Source organism: Dermacentor albipictus, chromosome 3 (assembly GCF_038994185.2).
Source record: "Dermacentor albipictus isolate Rhodes 1998 colony chromosome 3, USDA_Dalb.pri_finalv2, whole genome shotgun sequence".
In the NCBI taxonomy this organism is placed as follows: Eukaryota; Metazoa; Arthropoda; class Arachnida; order Ixodida; family Ixodidae; genus Dermacentor; species Dermacentor albipictus.
The window spans coordinates 132,098,086-132,115,605 of NC_091823.1; the positions used below are offsets into that span (position 1 = coordinate 132,098,086).

Below are 17,520 nucleotides of genomic sequence, written 5' to 3' on the forward strand. Positions count from 1 at the left end.
CGCGGCCGGAACGAAGCCTCCCCTCTCCGCCGGCCAAGAGTGGAAAACGCGCTTTCCGAACGCTCAAGGTTGCGCGGGCATAGTATAGCTCTAGCGTCAAGGAAAAGCCTAAACAGGTGCGAGGGCGGCACGCATAGCGTGGGAAGCTAGCCGCCAGAATAGCTAGCTATCTGAAGTACTCCTGCTGGCGAGGGCGAAATACCTTCGTGTAATTGTAATAACCCTAATAGGACTTCTTTCAAAGAAAAAAAAGGAAAAAAAAGTAAACGGCTTAAAAGGCTATACTACGAGAGCTATGACTGATACTTTTCTATATATATGTATTCATCTCATCTATGGGATGGCATGCGCGCGCTGTTGCTATGTCTCTGCGTGTACTAGTTAAGAGAGCCAGTTTAAGGGCGGAGAAGAAGGAAGGAGAGGAAAGCAATATTGCAGCGCCGTGTTTTAATGCGCAACCGTGGTAGGGAAACGGAAGGCGATATAAGCATGCGTGTCCATGATACGCACACGACAAACTGCCTTACAATATTTAGACTTGACGGGAAGCTTCGTTAACAAACTATAACACGGCAATCAGCACTCGAATATAATTATAACACTAACAATAATTGTAAATATTCATCTCATCTATAGGATCTAATGCGCGCGCTGTTGCTTTGTCTTTGCGTGTAGTAGTTAAGAGAGCCAGTTTAAGGGCGGAGAAGAGGGAAGGAAAGGAAAGTCTCTGAAGCAAACTAACTTGCAGCGCCGTGGTTTTAAAGTGCAACCGCAAAGGATATATCTACACTGTAATACTGATGAAAGTTGAGAGAATATACTTATGCTTTATTACAAGATGTGCTCTAAAGTTTATAGGCATTATTCTTCTTATTTTATGTTTATCAGCGTGTTCCTGAAAATATTGGCCGGTTTGTCTTGTGAATGAATAATAAATATTTTGACCTTTTAAGGTAGAAGATGTTATATTTGAGTAACTTCGCGACTACAGATTACATCCCATTCACCAAGCATAATTGCAGGAGCTGCTTATAAAGGCATCAGATATTCCCCGCATGTAAGTATTGCGATTCCCATCTAACGTGTCCATGGATCTACATTGCGCTTTCACTTTATTGGAAAGAGCACTAGCACTCTGTTCTGAAGGAGTGCAAGCATTCTGTTTGAGGGAGTAGAAACACTCGGCTTGGAGGAGTAAAAGTACTTGGTTTGGATGAGTAGAAGCACTCGATCTGGGTGAGTACTATTACCCCTGTGGGGAGAGCATTAGCACTCTGCGGAATATTACTAGCATTCCTTGTGGTGGAGTAAAAAACTGTCATGAGGAGTTGGCCTACTCTCTCCCAAAGAGGGCCGATCTACTCCCGAAAAGCGAGTGAAATATGGGACAAGCAGATACTCCCTCAAAGAGAGTGTCGGGAGCTGTCTTTATTTTTAGAGTGTACGAGGCGTCATAGGTATATCTGACCCAATCTGTTTCATGTTTGGAGCTTGTTGTCACAAGTTATCACACTGTGAGATATAATATACTCCATGTCACTAGTCGTCTTCATCACTGCCGATGGTACGAGGTGTACGCAGGTGGTATGTGCGCGCAACGGAATTTAGTTACGAGCGTAAGAGCCCGACGAAAGGCGAGATTACAGAGCCTAATTTTTGCTTGGTAGACGGTACTCTAAAGCGATGCGCAACTTATTTGAACCTTTGCGAATGCACTTCGTACACCGTGAATTACATATGGTGAATACACTTAGTATACCGTGAATAAGTACCGTGAATTAACGCTGGTACCTGTAATAGCCACCATAACTATGATTAGGTAGCCGCCTGACAGCGTGCCTACAGAGCAGACCACTCGCATCTTCCTAAATCGCACTTGTTACTGGCGCTCCGCCATGACACAAAAAATGTAGTAAAATCCGTCTTATTTTTGTCTCATTTCATGCCATGGGCAAAGTATTTGGTATGTTTTGTTTCAATTATGTTGGCCACGTGTTTCTTATGACATTGCTATGGCTACAGAGGCGTCGCGCAGCCGTAAAGATAGTTTAATTTGGCGTTAGCATATAGCGTTACTGCATTAATACTGCTCATGTATTGACGATAAGGGACACTATGATGCCCGGATCGTTCCCAGCATCATAATTTGCTACATCGCTACAATATCGTACGTGACGACGGTGCGGGTAAAAGACCAAATTGATGGACAGAGACAATGCCACGTGGATGAAGATTGATAAGAGCATTCGGCCTTACTAATAAAGCAGCAAGGAACTTTTGAGAAAGAGTATACATAAAACAATGTCCTCCTGTCTCACTGCTATAAACGCAGCTTATGGTTACAACGGGGAAAACATTTGTAGTGTCAATCGATCGACATTGGAGTAGGTATAGACAGGTTTGCAAACACAGCGACTTAGTAGACAACTCTGCGCGAATGAACAAATTTCGATGGACAATCGGCCTTCCTCCTATTGGCTAAGGATTCCTGCAGCTTGCACAGTGCTGCAAACGGCTTGGAAGATGGATTACATTATCTTACACCATGGCGGCGATTGCACTTTCTCACCGACGTCCTGATCATACAACCGTTTCGGGGCTAGTGCGCAGGCGGTGAAGCTAGATGACGCCATCAGTTTTTTATCGCCACAGCCGCACAAAGTCCGAGGTGGCCTTCTACGTGCAGCCTGTAAACCACAGTACGAAAAAGAAGAGTCCCAGTTCCTGACTGTAAATCCGCTTCCATTCCACCCTGTGAAAGTATATGTAAGTCCCGAGTGTAGTAACTTCTCTGACTGTTGCATTGTTGCTTGCAGTGTGTGCTGCGAGTTGCAGTAGCCTTGCATATATTATACAGCTATCGTATTGCAATGGTTGACTTACGCATGTGCGCTAAGGGAATATGGAAAGAAACCATCAATCATCTCCTGTGAAACTGTTCCCATATCGAAAAACAATGCTAGCTTATCCAATACGCTGTGAGTAGACAGGATGATCGGTTTTTCACTCAAGCAAACGTTCTGCGAGTCGGGCGTCATTGCTTATCTGCCTAGAAAGCCACGCGAGGTCTATCATCGTACGCTAACGTCACAGACTTCCGGACTGTGGATACGGTGCTTCTTGCTTAATTCGTGTGTAAGATCTGTACTAGCGTGTATTTCCATGCCTATTTTGTTCCCCCATCTCCTGCAAAAAGAAACAAAGAATAAAAAATGTATTTAAGCTGCCTGGCTTTTCTTTTTTCCCTTCTCAACATTAGTTGCTCCGTGTTATCCCCACCCCAAATAATCTATAATATATATATATATATATATATATATATATATATATATATATATATATATATATATATATATATATATATATATATATATATATATATATATATATATATATATTTATATATATATATATATATATATATATACCCAGTTGAAAATGACAACAGAGGTTGTGTTCAGTACTACAGAAATTTCTGTTGTACAACAGGATTTTTCTGTAGTAACTACAGATTCCTGATGGAGCGACAGACTTTTCTGATGTACAACAGACATTTGTTGTTGCTACTACAGAAGTACAGTCTGTCGTATGTCTGTTGTTACAACAGAAAGCTGAAGCTCTACAACAGATTTTTGTAGTACTACAGAAAAAATTGTCATCACTACAGGCATCCTGTTGTCCCAACAGAAATGTTCCTGAAGTAACCCGAAAAACTTCTGTAGTGCTACAGAGAGCTGTTGAAATACTACAGAAGCCTATTGTGGCAACAGGCCCCCAATTGTCACAACAGAAGTGTTCCTGAAGTAATGCGACCAACTTCTGTTGTACTACAGAAAAATGTTGTACGACAGAAGCCTATCATTGCAACAGGCCCCCAGTTGTCATAACAGAAGTGTTCCTGAAGTTATGGACAAACTTCTGTTGTACTACAGAGAACTGTTCCACAACGGAAACCTCTCGCCGCAACATGTACCCAATGATGACAACAGAAGTGCACTGAAATTGTGTGATGGGACAAGCTTCTGTAGTGCCCGGCTGAAAAAGACAAAAGGAATTCCTGTCGCAACAACAGAAATTCTGTTGTACGACAGAAGTTGTTGACATTTCTTAATTGGGAGACATTTCTGACATTACGACAGAAATTCTGATTTCGCAACAGAAGCATTCTGTCGCGACAAGAGTTCTGAAGTCGGAACAACAGCTTTATATCCTGACAGCGACTCCAACGTTACGACACCAATTCTGACGTCGCAGCAGAAACATTCGGTCGCGACGGCCAAGAGTTCCGAAGTCGCAACAGAAGCGCTTTCCGTCGCGGTCCTTTAAAATTGTATGTTTTCGCATCGGTGGTGTACACTGTACTTTTCTCGTGCGCGGTATTCAATCGCGCTTCTCTGAAGCCGGCAATGCTGATGGCACCGACACCGGTAATAAAGTCGACGTGGCGAATAGTTATAATTGTGCCGTGACGACGCGGCACCAGCAACGCCCTACCGGCCTCCTCAAAATCGGCCGCTGATCAAAATCATACCATCTGCGGGAATGGCTGCGTATCCGTTTTTTTGGTAAGATGTGGCACACAGGCCTGTGGACTTACATGTGCTGTTACACTGACACATTAGTTAATTTCCCAGGAATATTTCACAAGCTTATGCGAAGCGGAAAAGAAGATTTGGGTTGTTCCACAAAGTTGCGTGAAAAGCTGTCTCGCTCGGGTCTCATTAATCTGGTACAGTGCTGCCGTGAGAAGCCAGTATGCTGTCAGAAAGAACTCTCATCCACGAATGTTCATGTAGTTATTTTGCATTGAACACACGAATTATATGCGCGCTCAAAAGTGTAAAGAACGAGAGACAACTGTCGAAACTAGCAGTAATAACCCTAAAAGTCAACGTTGTCTATTTCTGAATTTCTTATTTAATAAGGATATCGTACATCAAAATCGATGTTCTAGCACTGCAAGATGTACCTTTCGATGGTACGAACACTCTTGCTCTTCTAGAGATGCGGCACTTGACGCGGTGGACTGATAGCGGATCTTGGCTCTCAAAATGCAAATGTAAACATCAGCGCATTGGCACGTCGTACTGTTCACATGGCCAAAACGTACACTGGAAAAGTGCCCACTGTTCCACAGTGGGCACTCTGGAAGCTTAACTCTGACCTCCTAAATGATCAGGATTTTATTAATCGCGTACACATGACCCTAAAAAATTCTCTTTCTACTGACTTGCCGTTATTTGCAGCTTGGGAACTCTTTAAACAAGAGGTTCGTACAGTGGCTATAGAAATTGGATCGCTGAAAGCATTCTATAGAAAGAATGAAGAAACATTACTTCTTAAGAGCCTACACAACCTTTACCAGATGGAATGCGAAATGCCAGGCACTTACATTGTTGACATAGAAAATCTTAAATGTGAGTTGCAAAAGTATGATGCACTGCGTTACAGAGGTGCGCGAGTTCGATCTCGAAACATGCGCGCTCTGCAGTCTGAGCAACCAACACGTCAAGCTTTACTTGACGAACGACGTCACGCTGTTTCCAAAGTAATTCCGGAAATATACTCCGAAGGTATTCTTTTAACACATACGAATGACATAATTTCTAAGTTCGAAACTTACTACAGTGTGTTGTTTAGTGCTCGGCCCGATGATCACGATGCAAAAGTTTTAGAGAGTTTTGTGTCTCTTGTAAAACCTTTACAGGATGATGACTGTGCATGCATTAGTGATACCCTTACGATACAAGAAATTGAGCTAGCTATTGATCAGCTGCCTCTGTCGAAAACACCCGGCCCTGATGGACTTTCCTGTGAATTTTACAAAGCTTTCAAATCAGTTATCAGTCCCATATTATTGGACATTTTTATTACAAGCTTAGAGGTAGACGCCCTTCCGCAATCTTTTTGCAAAACCCACACAGTTTTAATTCCAAAAAGTTCAGATAAGGAGAAACTGCGTTCTGTTGAAAGCTACAGGCCAATCACATTGTCAAACGTAGATTATAAAATTTTTGCAAAAATTTTATCGAATAGATTGCAATTTGCGATGTCAATTCTCATTGGTTCCCATCAGACGTGTGGAATTAGGGGCAGATCCATTCAAACCAACATACATATCGCCCGTACACTCCTTCAGTATTGTTACGGTTCCACCGAACAGCTTGCAATGCTCCAGGTAGACCTTGCTAAAGCGTTTGACCGTGTCAGTCACTCCTATCTATTTACACTTCTGGAGCATGCCAATGTTGGCTCTGTCGTGCTTAAAGGCGTTAGGCTATGCTATACGTCTTGTACCACTCGTTTAGTTATTAAGGGCCAACTCTCTAAACCAGTTTCCATTTGCTCTTCGGTAAAACAAGGATGCCCTATGTCCCCATTACTATTCGCCCTTTATCTGGAACCGCTATGCTTAAGCGTAATTCAGTCGAGTGACATCCATGGCTTCAATATACTGGGTAAGGAAGTAAAAGTCTTAGCTTATGCAGATGATTTAGCGTTCTTCTGCACGGATAAGTCCAGTGTTGAAAAGGTAGTATCAAAAATAGAGGAATTTGGCAGCGTATCAGGAGCACGAATGAACTCCGCAAAAAGCTTAGGCTTATGGTTTGGCGCATGGTGCTATACACCAGAACAGCTTGCAGGCATTAATTGGACCGGTGTCCCGCCAAAGTATCTCGGCGTGCCGCTACACGCATATAAATTAAGCGCACACTATTGGAAAGAACAGGTTTCTGCCCTGCAAGGTTACGCCCAGACATTCATTCCACATCGACTATCTATTTTTGGGAAAGCTGAGGCCTGCAATAAGTTCTTGGCAACAAAAATTTACTATGTATTGCAAGTTATACATTGTGCCAGGCTCTACATCCAACGCTTTCACCGAATCTTTGCGACCTTCGTATGGTCTTCCACTTTTGAGCCCATGAGGCGAGACAATATTTTCAGGCCCGTTAGTGAAGGTGGGCTGGGTTTAGTACATCTTTATGTGCGGCAAACAGTGTCGCGTTTCTTCTTTTTTCGTGATACATCACATCCTATAATTCGGTCATTCATGCAAGTCACACTTGTTAATGCTTTACCTGATTTAATCGTTTCTTCGAATTTTTCTTCACGTTTATGCTTGTGGGGGTTCATGCAAGAAGTTTACTTGGCGGTTCGTTTCCTGACAGTTCGGTTTTCCACAGAATACTTGTACTCTGTGTCGCGTAAAACGTTATACAAAGATCTATTGTCCATGCTTTTTCCGCCTCCATTTTACCGATCACTATACATCCAATGGCCAGGTCACGATGTTCTAAAACGAGTTCGTAAAATGTATATATCCCCTTGCTGCAAAACATTCTTTTATAAAGTTCATAGTGAAACCATACCGGTTAAAACATGGCTACAGAAAAAGGGTATCTTTGTCTCTTCTGTTAACTGTCGCCTTTGTGACGTGCCAGAGACGATTGAACACTGTTTTATTAGCTGCACCGACGCCATACTATTTTGGGATGTCCTCCAACGGACTTTGAAAAAAGACTTTGACATCAACGCTCATACTGTGCGATACCTGCTGCCGACCGCTGATAATAGTGCACCTTTTGATATGTTTTTTCTCATCGGAATGCACAGTTTGTGGAAAACGCGAATGATGGACAGAAACGCCGAAACGGTTGTACCTACAAGGGTGAATTTCATCCAAATGACCCTACACCTAAAGCAGGTTTATGATGAACTTGATACCCAGCCAGACTGGTACCCCATTTTGGTGAGGTGCCTAACCTTACCACCCTTCTAAAGTGAAACCACATTTCTACCCACAGTATGAACGATGCCTTTTCTCTGAGTGACTGTCAGTGTTGTCAGTGTCAGTGTCAGTGTTGTTGCTACTGTAATAAATACCATGAAAGAAAAAAAAAAGTCAGGGGTGGTGCAGTGGTAAGATGCCGGGCTCGGAATCGTGAGGTCGCATGTTCGAATCCTAGGCGAAGACGTTTTTTTTATTTTTTTTTTACTTTTATGTTTTTCTTTTTTGTACTAACAAATTTACATAACCTTACGGACGTCTCTGTCAATTTTTTATTAAATATTGATCAAGAACTACACAACTTTCTACTACAGGACGTCACACTACAGACAACAGAACTACAGGCAATAGAACTACAGACAACAGAACTACAGGCAACAGAACTACAGGCAACAGAACTACAGGCAACAGAACTACAGAAACAACGTCCCAAAATACGACAGACTCTTAAAATTTCCTGTTGTGTTTTTCAACTGGGTATATTCTTTTATATTCTTTTTTATATTCTTATAGATATATTTCTTTTTTATCTCTCTCAATATTAGTTGTTCCGTGTTAGCACCACTCCAAATAATCCATACTATATATATATATATATATATATATATATATATATATACATATATATACATATATATATATATATATATATGTATATATATATAGTATGGATTATTTGGAGTGGTGATAACACGGAACAACTAATATTGAGAGAGATAAAAAAGAAAAGCCAATATATATATATATATATATATATATATATATATATATAGCTTATATATATATATATATATATATATATATATATATATATATATATATATATATATATATATATATATATATATATATATAAGCAGGCAAGAGACGACGAACATTTAGGAAGACTTATTTACTGAACGGTTTCGGCTCCTGGAGCAGCCTTCGTCCGCGTACAGTGCTCTGACGGTACTCTTACACTACTCTGACGAAGGCTGGTCCAGCAGCCGAAAACGTTCAGTGAATAAATCTTGCTAAAAATTCGTCGTCTCTTTCCTGCGTATGTTACGTCGTGTCCTGCATGCTGAACTTTGAAGAAACCCCCTATATATATACAGAAGGCGTTTCAGCCAACACTTTAAATAGTTTTTACTGATTACTTTATTGTGAACGTTGCTATTTATCAATTCTAGGCGTGGTGTATGCAAGGCGGATTAACTTGGGAGAAATTCTCAAAGTAAGACCAGTACCTAGATACTAATTCCCGAACTTAGCGCAGAAATTCATTCGCGTTCCAGTTATTCTTTTTAACAAAAGGTCGTTTATGCATGGAAGCGCTCCTCCCATATAGATTCAACACGTTCTGAGCCACCCTTAACGCAGCGTGCAAAGCAGCAGAGGGAAGTTAAAGGAACAGGGAATGTAAGCTTCGCTTTAAGAAATGTTAGCTAAACTATGCAGCCATGTGGAATCGAAAATTCAAATAAAAGCAATGCACAAACAAAGAAAAGTAAATGGCCCCAGTACAGCGGCAAAAAAGATTTTGCCGCTGCAATTTACAGCGCTGAATAGACGCTAGTTTGTTGCCGCGTGTTGTTTTTGAGAACTCAGCTGCCTCCATCACTCCCGCTGAGTGAGTGCAAATCACTCGGATCATTGCACTCATGGAGCACTTAAACTTTTGTTGAGGACCATTCAATATTCGCGTTAGATTTGGCGGGTTCAACCAAGCCTTTTTAAAGGATCTGCAGTATTTGTTGCGGCCCCAAAGGCGATTCATTTTGGTGGATTTTAGACTGCTGTAAGAAGTTTTATCTGGGCTCATAGCAAGCACCTGTATATGTCTCAGTTCTCGACTAACTAGTTGGCACAACCAATACGTCTTTCATGGATGCTGAGGAATACCTTATGGAAGCCTCCAAACTAAAGTTTGCAATCTACGTTTTATTTCTTGCGCTGTAAATTATTTATTCTCTCAGTCATACCAAGTGCTGCTTATACGTAGGCACTATGTATACTTGAACGATGGCCTTTGTATGTACCCTTTACTACATTTACTAGTTGAGCCTATTGGTTATGTCTACTTCGAGATAAAGATTTCATTATCGTTAAAGTTTTGTAGTACCCTCACTTTATCATCAGCTTTACTGCTAGCGCTTGCTTTCTTTTTTCACGTGAATTTGTAGTAACCCTCGTCATAAATGAGAATGACGTTGTCGCTGCAAGCTGCCGTTTTCTGGTGCTTGCATTTGGCAACAGAAAGGTGTGCCACTCGATTAGCGTGTGCACACAGACGTATTGTTTGGAACCACCATCAGTGCACTATAAAAAAGCATTGCTTTTTCGTTATGTCAGCTGTAGTGCTGAATAGGAGTGGTCGGACGATACAGACCGTATGAATATGAATGCTCCTTAGGACTATTGATTTTCCTTTTGGGAGTTAGTTGAAAACACTGCGAGAGCAACCAATGCAATCAAATTCTTAAAAAGGCGTGCTCTGCAAGCAGTTGTGTCAGTACATAATGGTAGAGTAGATACCTGCCCTCAACCTCACTTGTAATTGATCAGGTTCAGCCTAGTTGACATGCGTAGAACGCCAGATCATCACAGATGCTGTTTTTGTGCAAGTAACTTACAAAGTTTTAGTTACTTCAGAATTTACGCAGGGCATCTGTTGCATGTGTGCTTCTCTTTCACTTTTTCAATTTGTTCTACATATATAGCTAGGTGATTTTAAAAAAATGATTTTATCAGCATTCATCCTAGCCATCGTTTGAGGCTGCACTATTGGCTCATTACGATTATCATATCCACATTATCTGACTCTCATTGACAAAGTTCGCGTGACACACAGCAGCGTGAGAATACCATCTGCAAAACGGTAAAACATGCGTGCGAGTAATATTGCAAGAATATTACTACAAGTGCCAAAAGTGAGATAGTGCCAAACGTTGGCGTCGCATTACCTTGAATAAGTAAACGCACGGTAAACAAAACACGAGGACTACAAAACGTGTACAAGTATTTTCTCTGGGCACCGCACACGCACCCTATAGCCATTACATCTCTCCTCTTCATTCTCTTTGAAAAGTAAAAGTAAAAAGCTCAGTGCGCCGTCGCTCGCGGATCGACATATTGAACTGTTTAACTTCACCGGTTACAGAGATAGTATAGTGTGGAGCCTGACGACTCTTACGGCCTTCTGTTATTATACTTATTTATTCATTGATTTTGCTTGGATTCCATTCCGGAGAGTGTGAGGCCTGCACCAGCACGGTATTCTCATGGATACTCTCCGTGTTTTGGATCTGCGAAAGGGAACGGCCCACGGAAAAGAACAAAAAAAGTTCGACAATCCTTGCGCTCGCAGTGAGAACCTTCGAGGCCGAAATCCTATTAGTTTTGAACTTGTTGTCAGTCTCGGCTCAACCGGATGCATTTCATGTTTTCACCGGTTGGAACACAATGTGTGCGAGACGCCTTCGGCACCTGGATATTGAAGACCAACTTGGGAGGGGGGTTGGAGGGGGGAGGAGGGAGGGTTGGCCACGAACGCTAGACGCAAGCGCAAGCAAGAGCGCAGTTGAATGTTGCTATCTTGGCGGATCCCCTTGCAAAACTATTTCGATAAAGCATTTTCGTCACGCTCATGTTTCAGTAGGATTACATTTCTCCGTTATTTTACGGGCGAATGAACTGTGACCTCTCTATCGGATCTGGGCCGTAAATAAAATCCAGGGTGCGTCGCTTGTGGTAAGCCCATAGACAAGAAGCACATAAGGCGGGTGAACGCGCTCTACATCGCTTAGCTTTAGAGCTCCACGAAAAACTAACGTTAGCAGGAAATATTTGCAAAAGGAGCAACTCGATCACAAGACCAGAATGAAGAAATTATGGTATGGTTATGCGCAACTGGCTTTCAGCCTCGTGTAATACACAACGAATATCTGTTCTGACGCAAGCTGCAGTGATGACATACTGGTGTTAGCAAGAGTATCAAAATTTCCAGGGAATGCAACAAGGACGTAGTTCTATTGGCGTTCCTCGGGCCATGGCTTCAGAGCAATTAGTTTGCACCGAAAGACAATGAAATATTGGTTCCTTGGCCACTCTCCTTCTATCACCTTTCTGCCGTTTCTGTGATATATATATATATATATATATATATATATATATATATATATATATATATATATATATATATATATATATATATATATATATATATATATATATATATATATATATATATATATTGTTGCGTGTGGGGAGACACAGACAGAAGAGGCTATTTACACGCTATTTACACTGGAGCCAGGCAGTCAGCCTGACTCTGGTGTGTGCCAGGCAGCCAGGTGTGTTCTCTGGCCTGGAGGGCCAGAGAACACACCTGAGTCGCGATGTGGGGCGACCGTGACGATTGGAGCAGGGGGACATGCCGAAGCCGTTGCAGAGGTGGGCGCGTCACCGGGAGGCATGGTGACAAGCTCGGTGTGCCGACAACTTCTGAGTTCCGTGGTGAGGACGGGGATCGCTGACATCCACCAGAATGTTGCGTGTGGAAAGACACAGGCAGAAGAGGCTATTTAAAGGCTATTTACACTGGAGCCAGGCAGCCAGGCGGACACTCGCTCGCGCCAAGCGCACCGACCAACTTCGTCGTCGTTCTCGCGGCGGCTCGTTTCTTGAGCATCGCTTGAGCATATCGGAATAATATATATATATATATATATATATATATATATATATATATATATATATATATATATATATATATATATATACAAATTGGAAACATATACCCCGGTCTGGTTATGTGTACCATTCGAGTGTACGGATTGGCAGCCTCTAGATCCAGAGAAATGTCCGCAATTCCGTGCGTAATTATCGAAGCTATGGTAAGTAACTTTATAATTGTCAACAATAGGTGGCTACAGTAAATGAGGGCTTTAAGCCCTTGTTCGAAACTACCTATCCCAACGAATAAATGATAAATAGCGGATTTCATGTGGGAGCTACGCAAACAATTAGTTCCCTTTTGCAGGCTCCTTTAAACCGAGACTGACCGGAAAAAGAGCGTCTGTGTCGTCGATGTGAAAACGCACTAAGAGAGAGAAAATAGGACAAAGCGGTTGTCCTGTCTTCTTTTTTTGTACTCACCTTTGTGCGCTTTTACAGCTGCAAAATGCGAGTGTACAGAAAACTTACGCATCGCAGAATCCGCGGGAAATACACGCCGGCTCACCAACAAGCTCGCGTGGATGAGGCCGTCGACTGGCGCAACGTACAGACCGACGTATTACCTCATCTGAAAATTCTAAACGCCACGTATGCCACTCGCTATAGGGCGACATATCCTTGCCGCGGTGACATACTTACCTTAATACTTGTAACCTGGGAGTGCAGTAAGCGCCCTCATAGGCCAGGTAACAGTAACCACTTAGAGCAGTGTGAGGCACAGCTCGCCCGTTCCGACTTGGCAGGACAAAATTTCCTCATCAGCCAGGTCAAGCAGGGTGCAGAATCCAGTGGGGCACTGGACTTACGGGCTCCAACCACCCGCCGTTAAAATCTTTTCCGTCAAGTGTAGTTTCTTTTTACATAGCATGTACCCTTCGCCAGTAGATGCAGCTCGTTGAAAGTACCTTTTTGTCCCAACGAGGAGCACCTTTGGGAAGTTAATATTGCCGACTCAACTCGACTTCAAACTTGCACTGCAGAGTAGAGCTTTAGCAACAATGGAATATTGATTACGGACAGACAAAGCAACAGCACACCTTACGAACATTCCTCTTAACCTACAATGATATGCATATATATATATATATATATATATATATATATATATATATATATATATATATATATATATATATATATATATATATACCTAGGCAAATTGAAAGCCGGCATAAGCGGCTTTATGGAGCGCACTTGTTTAGCCTAAATAGAACCATTATCAATACCTGTGTCCGGCTTTGACTGTCATGGTGGGGATTATTGAAGCAAACAGCATTAGTTATATATATATATATATATATCCAATGCTGTTTGCTTCAATAATCCCCACCATGCCAGTCAGAGCCGGACACATGTATTGATAATGGTTCTATTTAGGCTGAACAAGTGCGCTCCATAAAGCCGCTTATGCCGGCTTTCAATTTGCCTAGGTCGAATAAAAACAGAACGCGACGAGCAGATTTCAACCCCGAAAGCAGAGGAATGTTCGATCCTTCGGCGAGTGCAGATCTCCAAAGATGTAGCATTGATTTGGTAGGGCCGTTTCCGCCAGTTCTGGGAGATTGATTGTCTCTTCGTGGATGATTTAGGAAAAGTTCCGCAGGGAAGCTTCATAATAGGAATGGCACATTTTATCTCAGCACCGGCGCTCGACATAAGTGTATTGCTCCGAGAGCAAAAAAGTCCATTTTCGCGTCGTACATGAGTACACGCGCTTCGGTTAGATAATTCAACACCGCCACTTGTACTATTTGAGTCTAGCGCAAGTATACGGATACCGATCCTCAAAGTAGACGTTGCATTTCTTTATTTTGCCCAAGAATAATTTACCAAAGGACGCAACATTATCATGCACTGCGACATAAGGTTATATTAAAATGTGTCGGCCGTCATAGACTCCGGCGCTGATTATCGCGAAACTCCAATTAGTCTATGGGCTACTGACAACATATGGCTACTGACTGTCCATAAGGTGCGCGCGCTAGTTCCACTAATATCTTACTTACCTGCATTTGGTAACTAAGGAGCTTAAAGGCAGTTATCGCAAAATATTTTATTGATATGTTTGGTAATAAGTGTGGCGAAAAATAATTATCATTTCTTTAGCGATTATTGCGCCTTTATAAAAAGCTTGTGATCGCCTCTGAAATACCAGTTAATACAAAAAAGAAGGTGAAATATTACAAAGGCGACTCGGCGTACTGACAAAAGTTAGAACTTTCTTTTTGAAGATGGAAAGAGCCCTAAACCTTGCTATGATATAACACTGTGATAACTAACAACCTCGTCTTCTATAACCAAAGTTTTTTCTTGCCTTATTTTTGCCCCATAATAAGTGCACCTTATATGCCACATTAGCTACTTCTCTATCCTGAAAGATGTCGCTGCCACTACAGCTTGCTTGGCGGACTGATTACGCCACATAAATTGTTCATATCAATGTTTGTTTGAGTTGTTGCTGAAAGCTGCTTTGTGTTGTGGCCAAACACATTCTGCTCCGATGGCAGTCATCACTAGTAATAAACTTGGTCTTATGATTTTGTGTTCCTTCATGATGTCTGTATGGGAAACTCGAAAGGCAGTGATATTTTCCTATTGTGCATTCGTAAAACAGTCTGTCTGTGAGGAGCTCGAGTTACCGGATCCTCAACGACTGCCTGTCACGGCAAAAACTCATCCAGCACTTAGACGAGCCAACGTAAAGTTCACGTTTAACATTCGTGATGCCATTTCGATTCCATACGCTTGATGGCCTATCAAGACGAAAATGCAATGTTTACTTTAGCACTGCATGCCTGCGGGTACTCGCGCTGACCTCATTTAAGCGTTAAAAGACAAGATATGTAACGAATCATTATAAAGGCTACATTAGCGAAATAATATTGATCAGTGCACTGAGGGTCACTGCACAAAAACAGGTCTTCATGTGTAGCTAAATACTTTGTTAATGTTATCAATGCGTTAATATTCGTAGAGGTAAAAATATATAGTGTGCATAACGTTTCATTGATAGTGTGCTTACTACCTTCATGTCCTGACATTTCTGTTAAACAAAACAAAGCTCTTGTCGTGCTTGGACATTTGCTCAGATATATTATATCCGCATGCATATCTTTTACATTCAAAAAGCGTGGGTGAATGCACTGTTGGTGTATATTTGTAAAGTCTGTGTATAAAACTGTTTCACTATTATAAATGGTCAAATTACTGTTCATACATGTCTTCGATTGCATATACATTGTGTACGTGTAGCACTGTTAGGCTGTATATGTAAAATGAGTGTATCTGCGCCCTGTTCTTTTAATAGTGCTTGTCCGTTGACACTGTATTATTGATGACTGTAAATATAATATCAGAGTATGAAAGTGAGTTGCATGTACGTGCACTTTGCTCGCAAGAAATGTTAGTGGAGCGAGGGACATTGTTAAGCTTTGTGCGTTCCAGCTATTGCTCTAACTGTTCTTTTATTGAAGATAACGTATAGAGTTTCTCAATCAATAAATAAATAAATAGATAAATACGCATACATACATTCAAATGACTAAACTATGACCTATAAACGCCTGGAAACAACTTTCATCATCGAAAACTCTAATGTTTCGATTGCCGTCATAAAAAAAACAGAAGTGAGGCGAAAACGAAATTTACTACCCTATGCCATGGCTGCTTGCTAGTAGGAGCAGCTGAGAGCTACGCCATCGCCTTGTCATTTTGTAGCTGTCACCAAGTGCGTCAATGAGTGGTGTTTATTCCGTCGAAACGCCCTTGAGAGCGCAGTTATCGGGCGCACACATGGAAGCCTTCATTTTCGTAATATTTTCTCGCCTTTTGCGCGCGAAGATAGAAACGCGGGGAAAAAACACTGGGGAATATGTGGCAAGTTATGAAGTGCTAAATATGATGTTTTCGAATGCGATTCCAATTGTCACATTCAAGATTTCCTAGGTATTTCACGATCAATAAACTTTATTGTGGTAAGCAAGCGAAACCTTCACCCAAGGTGTGTGATCTCATTAAAGTACTTTTAACTTTGAGCAATAATTTCGGCTTATTATGCAATGAATGGTAATAGAGAGGTTCGCCAGCGTGCGACAGGTGAGAGCTGGCAGAGGACTGTTAGTCTTACCGTCGTAACTCGCACTCCTATTTTTGAACGCCTTGACCCCCAATAGCGTGGACTTACGGTAAAGAAAACTAGCAGACGTTTTCACAACTAAAGCTTTCCTAAACGAAACACACATGGTAAACGCAGTCACGAACACACTGTTACGCGAAGGACAAGTCAGTAAGACAAGCAACTATTTACAGGTTATATTTACAACAGCCGTTGCAGCGTTGACTGGTTAGATCCACTGCGTGAGCCCAATTCGTTCTTCCTACTCTTTTCTCAAGTGATGGCCACCACGCGCCTCGTTCAAACAAAGTAATACCACACGCACGTAGCATATCCCCCAGGCGGCAGAAGCGACGTCCCGGAGCGTCTAAATGTTATCACTGGGAGAGTGATATTGTTTCAGTCGTGTAACGTGCACGATCTCACTTGACTGGGAAGCAGATGGGGCGTCAGGGGTGATGTCGCAAGTGACAGGAGTCACGGCACGAAGCACTAGGTATGGACCTGTGCAACTAGACAGCAGTTTTTTGGACAGGCCGACATGACGCAACGGAGACCATAGAAGCACCAAAGAACCAGGCGGGAAGTGCACGTCTCGGTGTCGCCAGTCGTACAAACGCCTTTGACTCTCTTGGGATTTCAGAACGCGGTCACGGGCAATTTCCCTTGCGTGGGCACAGCGGGCGATGGCGTCAAGTGCATATTCACTGGTCGGTGCCGCGTGAACAGCGAGGGTTTTGTCGAGGGGCAGTGCTGGTTCTCAGCCGAACAGAAGGAAAGATGGGGAATAACCGGCTGTGTCGTGGCACGAGGAACTATAAGCAATTGTGACAAATGGTAGAGCGAGGTCCCAGTCAGTGTGGTCTGAAGAGATATATATCGCGAACTTGTCTGT

General features: G+C 42.1%; 1 long non-coding RNA gene across 1 annotated transcript in view; it reads left to right on the plus strand.

Annotated features, from left to right (window-relative positions):
* Nucleotides 1-1,130: 1,130 nt before the first annotated feature.
* The window catches only part of LOC135896282 (uncharacterized), a 112,681-nt gene continuing 96,291 nt past the window's right edge, over nt 1,131-17,520 (plus strand). The window contains exon 1 of the long non-coding RNA XR_010562661.1: nt 1,131-1,236. This is a non-coding gene — a long non-coding RNA (uncharacterized lncRNA). The remainder of the gene's footprint in view (nt 1,237-17,520) is intronic.